A 16,969-nucleotide genomic window follows, 5' to 3' on the forward strand; every position below is an offset into this window, starting at 1 on the left:
GAGAGGGAAAGAGATGGAGAGAGAGAGGTAGGGAGGAGAGAGGAAGGGATAGAGGGAGGAAGGGAGAGAGAGGGAAAGAGATGGAGAGAGAGAGGTAGGGAGGAGAGAGGAAGGGATAGAGAACGGTAGGGAAAGGGAGGGATAGAGGGAGGAACAGAGGGAGAGAGGGAGGAAGGGATAGAGGGAGGAAGGGAGAGAGAGGGAAAGAGATGGAGAGAGAGAGGTAGGGAGGAGAGAGGAAGGGATAGAGGGAGGAAGGGAGAGAGAGGGAAAGAGATGGAGAGAGAGAGGTAGGGAGGAGAGAGGGAGGGAGAGAGAATGGTAGGGAAAGGGAGGGATAGAGAGAGGGAGGAACAGGGGGAGAGAGGGAGGAAGGGATAGAGGGAGGAAGGGAGAGAGAGGGAAAGATATGGAGAGAAAGGGAGAGGGAGGGAGAGAGGGAGAGAGGGAGGAAGGGATAGAGGGAGGAAGGGAGAGAGAGGGAAAGAGAGAGGGAGGAACAGAGGGAGAGAGGAAGGAAGGGATAGAGGGAGGAAGGGAGAGAGAGGGAGGGAGAGGAATGAGAGGGAGGGATAGAGAGAGGGAGGGACAGCGGGAGATGGAGGGAGGGAGAGAGAGAGAGAGAGAGAGAGAGAGAGAGAGAGAGAGAGAGAAAGGGCGAGGAAGGGAGGGACAAAGGGAGAGATGGAGAGAGGTAGAGAGAGAGAGAGGGAAGGAGGGAGTGAGAGAGAGAGATAGATAGAGAGAGAAAGGGGGAGGGAGGGACAAAGGGAGATAGGGAGAGAGGTATGGAGTGAGAGGTAAAGAGATGGAGAGAAAGGGAGAGGGAGGGAGAGAGAGAGCAGTAGGGGAAGGGAGGGATAGAGAGAGGGAGGAACAGAGGGAGGAAGGGATAGAGGGAGGAAGGGAGAGAGAGGGAAAGAGAGATGGAGAGAGAGAGGTAGGGGGGAGGGGGGAGAGAGACAGAGGGAGGGATGGAAGGAGGGGGGGAGCGATAAAGGGAGATAGAAAGGGGGGAGAGAGAGAAGGGGGGAGAGAGACAGAGGGAGAAAGAGGGATGGAGAGAGAGAGACACACGCGGGTACACCTAACACCAGACAGGGAATACATTTGATTTATTGATATAGCGCCACTCTGTGGTGTTATGTTGTACTGTAGTTTTGGGGAGAAGGAAGTGGAGGAGAGTGAAAGTGAAAGATAAAGTACAATTGCGCAGAAAACAAACACCAACTGAGTGGAAAACGTGGTTACAATTTCAAAATCCATTTATCATCACTTTTCAACAACTAAGGTGAGAAAATGTTTACATTAAAGTAAGAACATTTTTAATTAAGTTTAGAAAACTATCATAGAATTTGTAAAATCTGTGGGATTTGGAATTTGTCCAATTTAGCAGATGCTCCTATCCAGAGAGACAGTTATTACCTCCATTTTAAGATGACTTTTGGTGAAACAACCACATATCACAGACAAAGTAAGAACATGTCCCCCCATCAGGGTAACGGATTGTAACTGTAACTATAATCCGTTGCTTTACTAACAAAAATACTGCAATTAGATAACAGATACCTTAAAAAATATATATATAATTATCATTTTTTCGCAAACATCAGTTTTAGAAATTATGTTTGCGAAAAAATTATTTAACACCTTTCTTTTTTCTCAGTGTTATTCAAAATAGCAATGAAAAGAGTCACAATTTTAAGTTTGTTCCATCTGAGCACAAGTCAGACATCATTACAATTTGATGACAAATCTAATGTGTTTGATGGATCGAGGGAAAATAGCAGGAAAAGGCTTTTGTAGGCTACAGTACAAGCTTTGTCTTCCAATGGTTATTTGGCCATTTCCAAGTCCCATTCTTGAAGATCAAGGAGAATTAAAGGAATTGGAATAACATGAAATCTGACAGACTTTGGTTTTTAATGTAGAGATATAGCCTCATTTTATTACTGTCTGTAGTAGAAAGCAATGGTTTAGAAGGAGCCTGCATAACCAACCCAGAAAGTAAAATACAACATCCACTTATGGCCAGCTTTGTAAACTCTAAAATAGATTTTTCCTGCAAAACATTTCATCAAATTAGAAATATACATTTTTGTATTATTTTAATGCATCTTAAAGGGAAAGTAATCTAAAAGTACATTACTTATTTGGGGTAATCCAAAAGTTACATTACTGAAAACGATTTTGGACAGGTAACTAGTAACTGTAAAGGATTACATTTAGAAAGTAACCCAACCCTGCCTCCAATAAAGTAGTTATCAGCAAAGTCAGTGCTAGTAGGAAAAGACAAATGTCAGTGTTATTCTGTTAATTATTTTATTATTCATCTTAGGTCCCTTGAAGCTGTCCTCAGACAACCCTCAACCATCATCACCTCTGGATGTTCTACCACCACCAGACCTGCAGTAAGTCAGCTGAGTGTTTTTACAGGAGTTCATCGTTGGTGCTGTTGTGGGGAAATGAAATAGGGTATATCATTCAATAGTGTATTTATGTGATACTTTAACTATTTGCAATCGAGTCAGTTTTAGCTATCTTATGCATATGTCTGCGTCTGTGTGATGGGTTAACACATTTGTAGTAGGCTACTGAGATTATTTATTGAAATTACCTTTGAACAGCAGTAAATATAGCAGATTGTAACTTGTAACATAACACCTGTAATGGAGACGAAGGGAGTCAGGAAGCAGGTGCAGTTGGTGAGTTTAACATTAACAAACGATCACCATGATGGAACAAGGGAGCCTCATGTGGGCATCGTTCCAGAACTCTTCTGCTCGCTTCCATATTTTGATAGGTAGTATTCTGTAACGTAGACACAGGGAGTCAGGAAACAAGTGCAGTGTGACTTTAAGGATAACTAATACAAATCGAGAAGCGTCTAACAAGAAAACAAACAATACTACCTGATGAATGACAGAACAGAGTGATAGACAAATAAGTAATAAGTAATCAAGGTATTAATGAAGTTCATGTTTAACTGTTGGGGCGCAGGTGTGCGTAATCTTGGTTGCCAGCTGTGCGTAAAGGTGGGTTGCCAGGACGTTGAGCACCGGAGGAGTGAGAGTAGACATGACAACCGCACTTGTGGGCAATAATTCAAAACTGCCCTTCACCTCCCATGAATATAACATATTCATATTTATAGATTATATATATATATACACAGTGCCTTGCGAAAGTATTCGGCCCCCTTGAACTTTGCGACCTTTTGCCACATTTCAGGCTTCAAACATTAAGATATAAAACTGTATTTTTTTGTGAAGAATCAACAACAAGTGGGACACAATCATGAAGTGGAACGACATTTATTGGATATTTCAAACTTTTTTAACAAATCAAAAACTGAAAAATTGGGCGTGCAAAATTATTCAGCCCCCTTAAGTTAATACTTTGTAGCGCCACCTTTTGCTGCGATTACAGCTGTAAGTCGCTTGGGGTATGTCTCTATCAGTTTTGCACATCGAGAGACTGAAATTATTTCCCATTCCTCCTTGCAAAACAGCTCGAGCTCAGTGAGGTTGGATGGAGAGCATTTGTGAACAGCAGTTTTCAGTTCTTTCCACAGATTCTTGATTGGATTCAGGTCTGGACTTTGACTTGGCCATTCTAACACCTGGATATGTTTATTTTTGAACCATTCCATTGTAGATTTTGCTTTATGTTTTGGATCATTGTCTTGTTGGAAGACAAATCTCCGTCCCAGTCTCAGGTCTTTTGCAGACTCCATCAGGTTTTCTTCCAGAATGGTCCTGTATTTGGCTCCATCCATCTTCCCATCAATTTTAACCATCTTCCCTGTCCCTGCTGAAGAAAAGCAGGCCCAAACCATGATGCTGCCACCACCATGTTTGACAGTGGGGATGGTGTGTTCAGCTGTGTTGCTTTTACGCCAAACATAACGTTTTGCATTGTTGCCAAAAAGTTCAATTTTGGTTTCATCTGACCAGAGCACCTTCTTCCACATGTTTGGTGTGTCTCCCAGGTTGCTTGTGGCAAACTTTAAACAACACTTTTTATGGATATCTTTAAGAAATGGCTTTCTTCTTGCCACTCTTCCATAAAGGTCAGATTTGTGCAATATACGACTTGATTGTTGTCCTATGGACAGAGTCTCCCACCTCAGCTGTAGATCTCTGCAGTTCATCCAGAGTGATCATGGGCCTCTTGGCTGCATCTCTGATCAGTCTTCTCCTTGTATGAGCTGAAAGTTTAGAGGGACGGCCAGGTCTTGGTAGATTTGCAGTGGTCTGATACTCATCCCATTTCAATATTATCGCTTGCACAGTGCTCCTTGGGATGTTTAAAGCTTGGGAAATATTTTTGTTTCCAAATCCGGCTTTAAACTTCTTCACAACAGTATCTCGGAACCTGCCTGGTGTGTTCCTTGTTCTTCATGATGCTCTCTGCGCTTTTAACGGACCTCTGAGACTATCACAGTGCAGGTGCATTTATACGGAGACTTGATTACACACAGGTGGATTGTATTTATCATCCATCATTAGTCATTTAGGTCAACATTGGATCATTCAGAGATCCTCACTGAACTTCTGGAGAGAGTTTGCTGCACTGAAAGTAAAGGGGCTGAATAATTTTGCACGCCCAATTTTTCAGTTTTTGATTTGTTAATAAAGTTTGAAATATCCAATAAATGTCGTTCCACTTCATGATTGTGTCCCACTTGTTGTTGATTCTTCGCAAAAAAATACAGTTTTATATCTTTATGTTTGAAGCCTGAAATGTGGCAAAACGTTGCAAAGTTCAAGGGGGCCGAATACTTTCGCAAGGCACTGTATATATATATATATATATATATATATATATACATACACACACACACACACTGAACAAAAATATAAACACAACATGTAAACATTTCTATGATTTTACTGAATTGCAGTTCATAAAAGGAAATCAGTGAATTGAAATAAATTCCTTAGGCCCTAATCTATGGATTTCAAATGACTGGGCAAGGGCACAACCATGGGAGGGCCTGGGAGGGCATAGGGCCCCCACTGGAGAGCCAGGCCTAGCCAATCAGAATTCGTTTTTCCCCACAAAAGGACTATATTACAGACATAAATACTCCTCCGTTTCACCAGCTGTCTCAGCCGACCCTGCAGGTGGAGAAGCCGAATGTGGAGGTCCTGGGCTGGCTTGGATACACGTGGTCTGCTGTTGTGAGGCTGGTTGGACATACTGACAAATTCTCTAAAACAACATTGGAGGCAGCTTATGGTAGAGAAATTAACATTTAATTATCTGGCAACAGCTCTGGTCGACATTCGTGCAGTCAGTATGCCAATTGCACACTCCCTCAAAACTTGAGACATCTGTGGCATTGTGTTGTGTGACAAAACTGCACATTTTAGAGTGGCTTTTTTACTATCACCAGCACAAGGTGCATCTGTATAATGATCTTGCTGTTTAATCAGCTTCATGATATGCCACACCTGTCAGGTGGATGGATTATCTTGGCAAAGGAGAAATGCTCACCAACAGGGATGTAACAATGTGCACAACATTGAAACATGGGACCAACACTTTACATGTTGTGTTTATATTTTTGTTCAGTATAAATACGCAGCACATATAGTCCTTCAAATACACTATAAATAGCTACACTTTGATAACACTTAGGTCCACTAACATCATCCTGTCTAATGATTCATCCTTGTGTTCTGTTTCTACAGCCTCTCCCTTTCCAGCACACAACTAAGATCTGCAGCTTCTAGTGAACCGTCTAAGAGGAAGACAATTAACAAAGTCAGATATGGCAACTGCTGGAAACAGACGTAGCAAGGAAATTGACCATGATAGTAAGTAATGTTTATTAACATTATGGAGCTTTCAACCCACATGAAAAATAATACAGTTTCTGTAGAATACTTTAGTACTTACTATATATAGAATTCTATAGTATTCTGCTGTAAACTGTAGTATACTATACTACACTCTGTACTATCCCACTATCATGTAGCGCTTACTATTAAAAAAAATGTATACTGTAGAATACTCTACTACACACAGTATTCAAATGCTAATACCACATTTGCATATGTCCATTCCCCTCCCCATATCCCAATTTGTGTGGCCCGTCAGTTACCTACCGGTTATAGAAAAGAGCAGTGGTGTAGATCCTATCTGAACATACCCCAGTCCTTCCTACATACAGGTTATAGAAAAGAGCAGTGGTGTAGATCCTATCTGATCATACCCCAGTCCTTCCTACATACAGGTTATAGAAAAGAGCAGTGGTGTAGATCCTATCTGATCATAACCCAGTCCTTCCTACATACAGGTTATAGAAAAGAGCAGTGGTGTAGATCCTATCTGATCATACCCCAGTCCTTCCTACATACAGGTTATAGAAAAGAGCAGTGGTGTAGATCCTATCTGATCATAACCCAGTCCTTCCTACATACAGGTTATAGAAAAGAGCAGTGGTGTAGATCCTATCTGATAGTCCCAGTCCTGCCTACATACAGGTCATTGACAATCTGCTGACATTCCATTTCTCAAATGTCTCAAGGCTTGAAAATCCTTCTTTATCTGATCTCCACCCCTTCATCTACACTAACAGAAGTGGATTTAACAAGTGGCATCAATAGGGGATCATAGCTTTCACCTGGTCAGTCTGTGTCATGGAAAGCAGGTGTTGAAAATCAATCAATCAAAATGTATTTTTAGTAAAGCCCTTCGTATATCAGCTGATATCTCAAAGTGCGGTACAGAAACCCAGCCTAAAACCCCAAACAGCAAGCAATGCAGGTGTAGAAGCACGGTGGCTAGGAAAAACTCCCTAGAAAGGCCAAAACCTAGGAAGAAACCTAGAGAGGAACCAGGCTATGAGGGGTGGCCAGTCCTCTTCTGGCTGTGCCGGGTGGAGATTATAACAGAACATGGCCAAGATGTTCAAATGTTCATAAATTACCAGCATGGTCGAATAATAATAAGGCAGAACAGTTGAAACTGGAGCAGCAGCACGGTCAGGTGGACTGGGGACAGCAAGGAGTCATCATGTCAGGTAGTCCTGGGGCATGGTCCTAGGGCTCAGGTCAGTTGAAACTGGAGCAGCAGCACGGCCAGGTGGACTGGGGACAGCAAGGAGTCATCATGTCAGGTAGTCCTGGGGCATGGTCCTAGGGCTCAGGTCCTCCGAGAGAGAGAAAGAAAGAGAGAAGGAGAGAATTAGAGAACGCACACTTAGATTCACACAGGACACCGAATAGGACAGGAGAAGTACTCCAGATATAACAAACTGACCCTAGCCCCCCGACACATAAACTACTACAGCATAAATACTGGAGGCTGAGACAGGAGGGGTCAGGAGACACTGTGGCCCCATCCGAGGACACCCCCGGACAGGGCCAAACAGGAAGGATATAACCCCACCCACATTGCCAAAGCACAGCCCCCACACCACTAGAGGGATATCTTCAACCAGCAACTTACCATCCTGAGACAAGGCTCAGTACAGCCCACAAAGACCTCCGCCACGGCACAACCCAAGGGGGCGCAAACCCAGACAGGAGGACCACATCAGTGAATCAACCCACTCAGGTGACGCACCCCCTCCAGGGACGGCATGAGAGAGCCCCAGTAAGCCAGTGACTCAGCCCCTGTAATAGGGTTAGAGGCAGAGAATCCCAGTGGAAAGAGGGGAACCGGCCAGGCAGAGACAGCAAGGGCGGTTCGTTGCTCCAGAGCCTTTCCGTTCACCTTCCCACTCCTGGGCCAGACTACACTCAATCATATGACCCACTGAAGAGATGAGTCTTCAGTAAAGACTTAAAGGTTGAGACCGAGTTTGCGTCTCTGACATGGGTAGGCATACCGTAAATACATTTGATTTGATTTGAAGATTTCTTCTTATCTTTCATTACTACTCATACATTTTTTAAGTTATTCATTTTATTACAAAGACAAATTAGCCACACAAGTTTTTACTTTTTATGTTATTTATTTATATTATTTTCCCATTTGTTTAGTGCTGTTGCTAAAAAAGTTACACAAGAACGAACATACTCTTGTCTAACTTGTGAGCACACTGAGGCGGTAAACTAACACTTCACTTAATAAAACTAAATGGTCAACAACAAAATAGGAAAATAAAAGAGGAAAAAATGAGGGTAAAAATTAAAAGAAGAAATGGACAAGCGTACATTCACACAGCCCAGCCCACTCAACTCAAACAGTAAGCCCCCCCCTTTCCCTTTATTGGTAAACTATTAGGCTCCACCCATTTCCCCTTTGTTAGTCGAGGCTCCCATTCCAGATTGGTTGATTCTCAATACAAGACTAGGAAAAGCCTATATATCATTAACATAATGTTCCAATTATTATCTAGGAACATCATCATCATCACATTTCAGTTGAATGCATTCAGTTGTACAACTGACTAGTATCCCACTTTCCCTTCCCTTCCCTGGGCCAAACCGTGCGGACTCTACAGCCTCCCTGTTGTGCAGTCTGTCTCTGCTTCTCCTTGTTCTCCTCTGTTGGGTGGCAGCTAGCCTAGCGGTTAAGAGTGTTGAGCCATTAACCGAAAGGTTGCTGGTTTGAATCCCTGAGCCGACTAGGTGGAAAATCTGTCTGTGCAAGGCACTTAATTAACCCTAGGCGGCACTTAATTAACCCTAATTAACCCAGGTGTGGCATAGAAAGAGGCTGATTAAATAACATGATCATTATACAGGTGCACCTTCTGCTGGGGCAAATAAAAGGTCACTCTAAAATGTGCAATTTCACAGTTGTCTCAGGTTTTGAGGGAGCGTGCAATTGGTAGGCTGACTGCAGCAATGCCCACCAGATCTGTTGCCAGAGAATTGAATGTTAATTTCTCTACCATAACCCGCCTCCAACATCATTTTAAAGAATTTGGAAGTCCGTCCAACCGGCCTCACAACAGCAGACCACGTGTAACCAAGCCAGCCCAGGACCTCCACATCCGGCTTCTTCACCTGCGGGATCGTATGAGACCAGCCACCTGGACAGCTGATGAAACGGTGGGTTTGCCGAACCAAATTATTTCTGCAGTTCAGCGTTGTAACTGACTTCAATGGGCAAATGCTCACCTTCGATGGCCACTGGCATGCTGGAGATGTGTGCTCTTTACAAATGAATCTCGGTTTTAACTGTACTGGGCAGATGGCAGGTAGTATGTATGGCGTCGTGTGGGTGAGTGGCTTGCTGATGTCAACATTGTGAATAGAGTGCCCCATGGTGGCGGTGGGGTTATGGTATGGACAGGCATAAGCTACTGACAACGAACACAATGGCATTTTATTGATTACAATTTGAATGCACAGAGATACCGTGACGAGATCCTGAGGCCCATTGTCGTGCCATTCATTTGCCACCATCACCTCATGTTTCAGCATGATAATGCACGGCTCCATGCATGAAGCAATGTCTCAGTTCCTCCATGGCCTGTATACTCACCTGAAATGTCACTCATTGAGCATGTTTGGGATGTTCTGGATGGACGTGTACAACATTGTGTTCCAGTTCTTGCCAATTTCGCACAGCCATTGAAGAGGATTGGGACAACATTCCACAGGCCACAATCAACAGTCTAATTAACTCTCTGCGAAGGAGAGGTGTCACTTTGCATGTGGCAAATGGTGGTCACACCAGATACTGACTGGTTTTCTGATCCAAGACCATACCTTTTTTTTAAGGTATGCATATCTGTATTCCAAGTCAAGTGAAATCCATTGAGGGCCTAATGAAATCATTTGAATTGACTGATTTCCTTATATGAACTGTAACTCAGTAAAATGTCAAATTGAACATCCCATTTATGCCCAGCTATGTAAACGCTAACATTGATTTATCTTGCAATACATTTAGTTCAATTGGTAATATTCATGTTTGTCTTCTTTTAATGCCTCCTTTATAGGAAAGTAACAAAGTAATCAGGGGCTCCCGAGTGGTGCAGGGGTCTAAGGCACTGCATTTCACTGCTAGAGACGTCACAACAGACCCTGGTTTGACCCCGGGCTGTATCTCAACTGAAAAACATAAATAACTTATTTACATAAGTATTCAGACCCTTTGCTATGACACTCAAAATTGAGCTCAGGTGCATCGTGTTTCCATTAATGATCCTTGAGATGTTTCCACAAGTTGATTGGAGTCCACCTGTGGTAAATTCAACTGATTGGACATGATTTGGAAAGGCACATACCTGTCGATATAAGGTCCCACAGTTGACAGTGCATGCCAGAGCAAAAGCCAAGCCATGAAGTCAAAGGAATTGTCCTTAGAGCTCCGAGACAGGATTGTGTCGAGGCACAGAACTGGGGAATGGTACCAAAAAATGTCTGCAGCATTGAAGGTCCCCAAGAACACAGTGGCCTCTGTCATTCTTAAATTGAAGAAGTTTGGAACCAGTGGCCTCTTCCTAGAGCTGTACCAGTGACCAGTAAAACATAGCGTAAGAATTGATAACAGCCTGGCCAAACCAAGTTATCGGGTACTACAGTATTGCTGTCCCTCTGGTGTTATGGTATACTGCAATATTTGGTGATATTGTCCCTCTATAGTGTTATGGGATGGTACTGTTCCTCTGTGGTGTTATGGGATACTACAGTATTTGGTGGTACTGTCTCTCTGGTGTTATGGGGTACTACAGTATTTGGTAGAGTGGACCTCATTATCAAGTCATGTGAACCATAATGTGACAGGTGAATTAAGTAGATTGTTGTTGCTTTTTTTCCCACGCATCCCTATTCTGGTAAATGTAAAAAATATTATGATACTCACAATAACATGCATTTGGGTAAACATGTCTTTGACTGCATTTATCTATGACTGAAAACATGCAATGGATATTGTTTGACCTTACACCGTGATCAAGCTACTTTGACTCCTAAAGTCACAGTCATGGGGCAGACCTGTAAATGTTTAACTACTGTAGTAAAATCCTCACAGTGTAGCAGTAAACACAGGTGTTTCCTGATACATGCATTGACAAAGTCTTAAGTGAACAAATAATACTCACTCATCATTAGGTCATAAAATAACTCCTTATGAATGATGAACCTTGATTCGTGATTGGACACAACTGTTGGTTGTTTTTCAGAATCGCCTTGTCTCCAACACAGTCAAGCCGTTACTCCTCTGGATAACCCATTGTTCCTCCACTGGACCTAATTAAACACTGTGTGTAATGAAATTATTTTCACGGGTGTAGTTGTAGGAAATGTAAACTGTTCTGTTCTAATGTTGCATTAATATAGAACTATTCATGAAAATACTGTATATGTAAAAGTGTGTTTCTACGTCATACATTGTTTCAAGCCACTCCTTGCAACAAATCTGATGTGAGATTCATGTGAGATGTATTATATTTTTTAGTTTAGTATAAGGAGTCAGGTGTTATTCCTCAAGAATCAATGCGGTATATCATTTAATTGAAAAGACATTTGAACAGCAGTAAATATAGCAAATTGTAACTAACATAACACTTGGCTTCCAGTTCTCCTTACTGTACCTCCCTAAAGATGAAGTGTGCAGTAGTTGATGAAGAATTCCCCATGGAATACACAATTAATGATTGATCAAATACTGAGGAAGTGAAGTTGTACTGATAACAATTAGAAGTATAATTTCTCAATGAAACCCTGTTTTGAATCCAGTGTCTCTTATGGGCTGCATGTACTGTATTTGTGCCTGTCTGGACAATTGTTCCTAGATGCAGTTTGTTGAAATTTGAGGCTGTCTTGACTGCTGACGATATGGCTGTAATCAGCTTTTTAGAATGCTACATTGTACACCCTAACAGGCCTTTGAACCCTGTTACACCTGAACCAATTATAGTGCGCCCACTTAATACTGTAATAAACTGTACTGCAGTTTGAGGGGTAAGTGTGGGTTGTAGGAGGATGGGGTTACTTGGACTTAATTTAATTCTTGAGATTGAGTGCAGATTTTTTTTTATGCACCTTTCCCACAATTGTTTTAATATCATTAATTTTTTTATTTAACCTTTATTTAACTAGGGAAGTCAGTTAAGAACAAATTCTTATCGACAATGACGGCCTACTTCCGCCGAAGTTGGCTCCCCTGCCTGTTCGGCGTCCTACCAGCCGCAACCGATCCCTTTTTTTTTTGCATTTAAAAAAATAATAATAATGAAAAGCTGAAATGTCTTGAGTCAAGTATTCAACCCCTTTGCTATTTCAAGCCTAAATAAGTTCAGGAGTAAACATTTGCTGGAAAAGTCACATCAGTTGCATGGACTTATTCTGTGTTCAATAAGTGGTGTACATGATTTTTGAATAACTACCCCATCGCTGTACCCCACACACAATTATCTGTAAGGTCCCTCAATCAATAGTGAATTTTAAGCACATATTCAACCACAAAGACCAGGGAGGTTTTTCAATGCCTTGCAAAATAATTGTTAGAGAACAAAAAAATCTGATTATCCCTTTGAGCATGGTGAAGTTATTAATTAGGCTTTGAATGGTTTATCAATACACCCAATCACTACAAAGGTACAGGCAGAGGAAGGACACTGCTCAGGGACTTCACCATGAGGCCAATGGTGATTTTAAAACATTGAAAAAGCTAGAGTATAATGGATGTGATGAGAACTGATGGATTAACAATATCATAGTTAGTGCAAAATACTAACGTACATGACAGAGAAAAGAAGGAAGCCTGTTCAGAATAAAAAATATTCCAATACATGCATCCTGTTTGCAACAAGTCACTTAAGTAATCCTGCAAAAAAGACATGGCAAAGAAATTGACTTTTGTCCTAAATACAAAGCATTATATTTGTGGGTATCACTGAGTGCCATTTCATATTTTCAAGCATAGTGGTGGATGCTTCATGTTATGTGTATGCTTGTCATTGGCAAGGACTAGGGAGTTTTGTAGCATAAACATATGGAATACAGCTGAGCACAGGAAAAATCCTAGAGGGAAACCTGGTTCTGTCTTCTTTCCAACAGACACTGGGAGACATTTACCTTTCAGCAGGACAATAGCCTAAAACACAAGGCCAAATCTACACTGGTGTTTACCAAGACGACATTGAATGTTCCTGAGAGGCCTAGTTAGTGTTGACTTAAATCATCTTGAAAATCTATGGCAAGAATTGAATATGTATTATACTATCAATGATCAACAACCAACTTGATTGTTCTTGACATTTGTTTTAAGAATAATGGGCAAATATTGTACAACCCAGATGTGCAAATCTTAGACTTCCCCCAAACATACTCACAGCTGTAATTGCTGCCAAAGGTGTTTCTAAAATGTATTGTCTCAGGGGTGAATAATTATCTAATCAAGATATTAGTTGTTTCTATTTTTATAAATGTTAGAATTCTTCCACTTTAATATTGCAGAGTAATTTTTGTAGATCGTTGACCAAAAATGACAAATCCATTTGAACCCCATTGTGTTACACAGAATGTGTAAAGTGGAGCGTGTGAATACTTTCTGAAGGCGCTGTAGCTACACTTTAGTCCACTACACCCTCCTGTCTGATGATCCATCCTTACATTCCATCTGCTTATACAGCCTCTCTCCAGAATACGACAGAGCTTATGCAACCAACATGTCCATGTGGGGCCCATATGGGTTAATGAATGACTGTTCCAAGGGCCCCATGAGAGAAATCCAACAGGAAGCCACATAATGTTGTCCTCAGTATCCCCTTTGACCCCACATGTGGTTGCCATGTTGGTCTTTATGTGGGTTCACATTGGTCTTTTTGAGGGACCCCATCTGGGACCCCACCCAGATAGGGTGGGTGTGTAGTGTAACCTATGGGAAAGAAGTAGACTGTAAATGTGGTTTTCAATTGGGACCAAACCAGTTTCTGTCTCCATGCAGGCCCCAGATGTTGCTGCCCAAGCAAGCTTTCCTAACCCTCTACAGTCTGAGCCCTGCCTAAGCTAACATATGGAAAAGTTTTAAGAAGGTCATACTAGGATTATTTAGCTATTTGATTTAGAATTTCAAGACCCCTTGAAGAATATATATATTTTTTAAGATTGTAAAATGTAATTTGGCCTTACTGCCATTAGCCCATACAAACGCATTGAATAACAGATTCACTACATGGAAGAACAGATGGTCCCCCCAAAAAAGCTAAAGCAAGTTTGTTCTGAAGTGTCTGTCCTATATGACGCTTGTTCGGACGCTGCAGATCATATTATGGGAAGACTGATTTTCGGGATGTCTCATGGTTTAATTAACAAACTCCGTTCTAGCTCTGCCACCTTTCACCTCAGATGAGGAAGTGTGACATCGGCAGATGTGGTAGATTGAGATGCATCCAATGCAACAAAAAAAGGATATCTCTGTCTTGAAAAGACAGATTTTTTTTGGGGGGGGGGGGGTTATTATGCTAATTTGATTTCTGCAGGGCCATTCTAAGGGGTTAAAAGATGAGAGAAGCAGTTTTCTCTATAAAATAAATGAATGTTTATTTATAGCACATGCTCAGATCCTGTTTTCTCAACCATCTACACATGCTAAAACACTTAAAATATAAATCTATTATCTCAGTCATATTTTAACACTGTTCGTTGTCTTTTTCTCCAGTGGGATTGAAGTCATCTGCTCCCCCCAAATCCATCAAAGCAGAAAATAACCAGTCAGTCCATCAGGGGTTCAAGTGACGACAGTATGTCATCATCACATGACGGTGAGTAAGATTTTATGGAGCAGTTTCACCTGTAAGCCCAATACAACATTATTATCGAGGCAAATTTCTGTGGACATTGCTTAAATAATGTCTAGGACTATGCTTAAACAAAATTCAAAGAATACTAAAATACTATTTTTAAAAAATCTGTAATCCAGTATTATTTGCACAATTATTCAACTATTTGCAGGTTTAATTTGTGATTAACGCATTGTTCAACTGATCTTTTCTCCCCATAATCAACATTAGTTGCAACCCATAAGATTTGTGTCTGTTGTATGGTACTGAATTATTTGATGTTTACAGGAATGACCAAAGTAAATTATATTTAATCCATGATTCACATTTGATTTATTATTTTGCGTAAGGAAATTGTCTTTATGTTGTCAATACTTATGTGTTTACATAGCAATTAGCAAAGTGATTGTTTTTTATTACCTAAATGGGATATGGCAAGTCTTTTGTATTCATTTCATGGAGCAATGTCTAAATAATCACTCTGTTTTTCAGAGAGATGGACAAAAGCACGAAAGGAAATCAAGGAAAGTGTTGAAGTATTCAGACATCTCCTTGATGAACATTTGACGGACCTTCAGGCAAAAGTGAAAGAGCTTCGTCAGATAGCTGACAGTTATGAGACTTGGTACCATGCCACTACTAGAGGTAGTCTGGTAGGGGGTATTATTGGGGCGACTGGAGGGATCACTACTTTAGTAGGCCTTGCCCTGGCTCCATTCACTTTCGGCTCCTCCATGGTTGTTGCCGCGGTGGGTATGGGAATAGGTGTAACTGGTGGGATTACTGGCGCTGCTTCTACCATCACCAGCATGGTGAGTCAAAAAAATGACAGAGACAACATTCAGTGCATTCAGAAACATTTTCTGGAAAATGTCAAACCAATTGAGGAAAGTTTGAGTAAAATCAACTTGAAAGTTGAAGAATTAAAGGCAATGGCCAATGATCCAGCTAAACCAGGGGCTGAACTTTATAAGATAGCATCTAGTCTGTATTGTTTAGAACACGTGGTCTCTTTTGCTAAGCTTGCAAATATTGCCAAACTAGGTGCCTCATCTTCTAAATCTCTCCGTGCGGCAGCAGCATTGACAGGGGTGCTCTCTAGCCTACTCCTAGTTCTTGACATAATGTTTATTGTCAAGGATGTCAAGGAACTTGATGCAATGGAAAATGGAAACCAAATTCAGTCAGACACAGTGAGGTTTATTCAGACAATCAGGGACATGGCTAAACAGTATAAGCAGGCTCTTGACACGTTTAAACAGGCAAAGGAAGAACTTGATAGACTCGTAAAAGAATGAACTGAAAAAAACATTGTTTTCATATTATTATAATCAGATTATACTGCTTGAAAGGGGTGTGATTTTATCATTATGTTCAGATTAGATAATGTATTCGACAAGGTAACTGTATCCTGGGTTTAGAACTGTAGTGTATGAACTATGTATATGGACATATCAAGATACATGGTGGTATTATCCATGACATATGGTCTATCTTGATTTTATATTTGTACAGAAACATAGTGTTTGATCTTTCTTACCTTTTATAATGTTATTTGTTAAATATTTTGAACTGAATTTGTTGAAAGAAATGTGCTAATGTGTGTTTGATTGACTGGTTTTATCTACTTGAATTGAAATAATATATGACTAATGTATACATTGAAATGTACATGGATAGAAATAGCTTGTAATCTAGCTAAAGTATGTGTCCTGAGGATGTACAAGTAAAAATGTTACCTAAATGTAAAATATGCATTTCACATGTAATTAACTGTAAATATCAACATATCAGCTAGGTCCCAATGTACCATATATGCCTTGGCAGTACTTTGAGGAAGTCAGCTAAGCAATGTTCGTTATTGATGTTAATTTTCTCCAATTTTTTGAAGCACTTTGAAATTCATCATCTGTAAGAAATGTCCCATATAAACAAAGTTTGATTAAACTGAACTTTTATGTCTCTTATGAAAAGTACATTAACAGCAAATGTAAAGCAAACTATTCATTTGAAATTGTTATTAAAGTATTATTGAACAAATACAAGTGGATAATCAAATCAAATTCTATTTGTCACATGCGCCGAATACAACAAGTGTAGACCTTACTGTGAAATGCTTAATTACAAGCCCTTAACCAACAGTGCAGCATAAGAAGAGTTAAGAAAACATTCACCAAATAGACTAAAGCAAAAAATTATAATAAGTAACTCAATAAGAATAACAATAACAAGGCTATATACAGGGGATACCAGTACCGAGTCAGTGTGAGG

At 40.7% G+C, this 16,969-nt stretch overlaps 1 non-coding gene across 4 annotated transcripts in view; it reads left to right on the top strand.

Moving 5' to 3' along the window:
- The window catches only part of LOC110531546, a 29,409-nt gene extending 12,716 nt beyond the window's left edge, over positions 1-16,693 (top strand). For 3 of the 4 annotated variants that reach the window (XR_005053423.1, XR_005053426.1, XR_005053424.1), the window contains 4 exons: positions 2,339-2,411; positions 5,700-5,825; positions 14,578-14,680; positions 15,191-16,693. This is a non-coding gene — a transcript (uncharacterized LOC110531546). Of the gene's footprint in view, positions 1-1,160; positions 1,292-2,338; positions 2,412-5,699; positions 5,826-14,577; positions 14,681-15,190 lie in introns of those variants that run through there. The other variant, XR_005053425.1, reaches the window with a different exon arrangement.
- Positions 16,694-16,969: the final 276 nt, after the last annotated feature.

This window comes from Oncorhynchus mykiss, chromosome 9 (genome assembly GCF_013265735.2).
Source record: "Oncorhynchus mykiss isolate Arlee chromosome 9, USDA_OmykA_1.1, whole genome shotgun sequence".
Taxonomy (NCBI): Eukaryota; Metazoa; Chordata; class Actinopteri; order Salmoniformes; family Salmonidae; genus Oncorhynchus; species Oncorhynchus mykiss.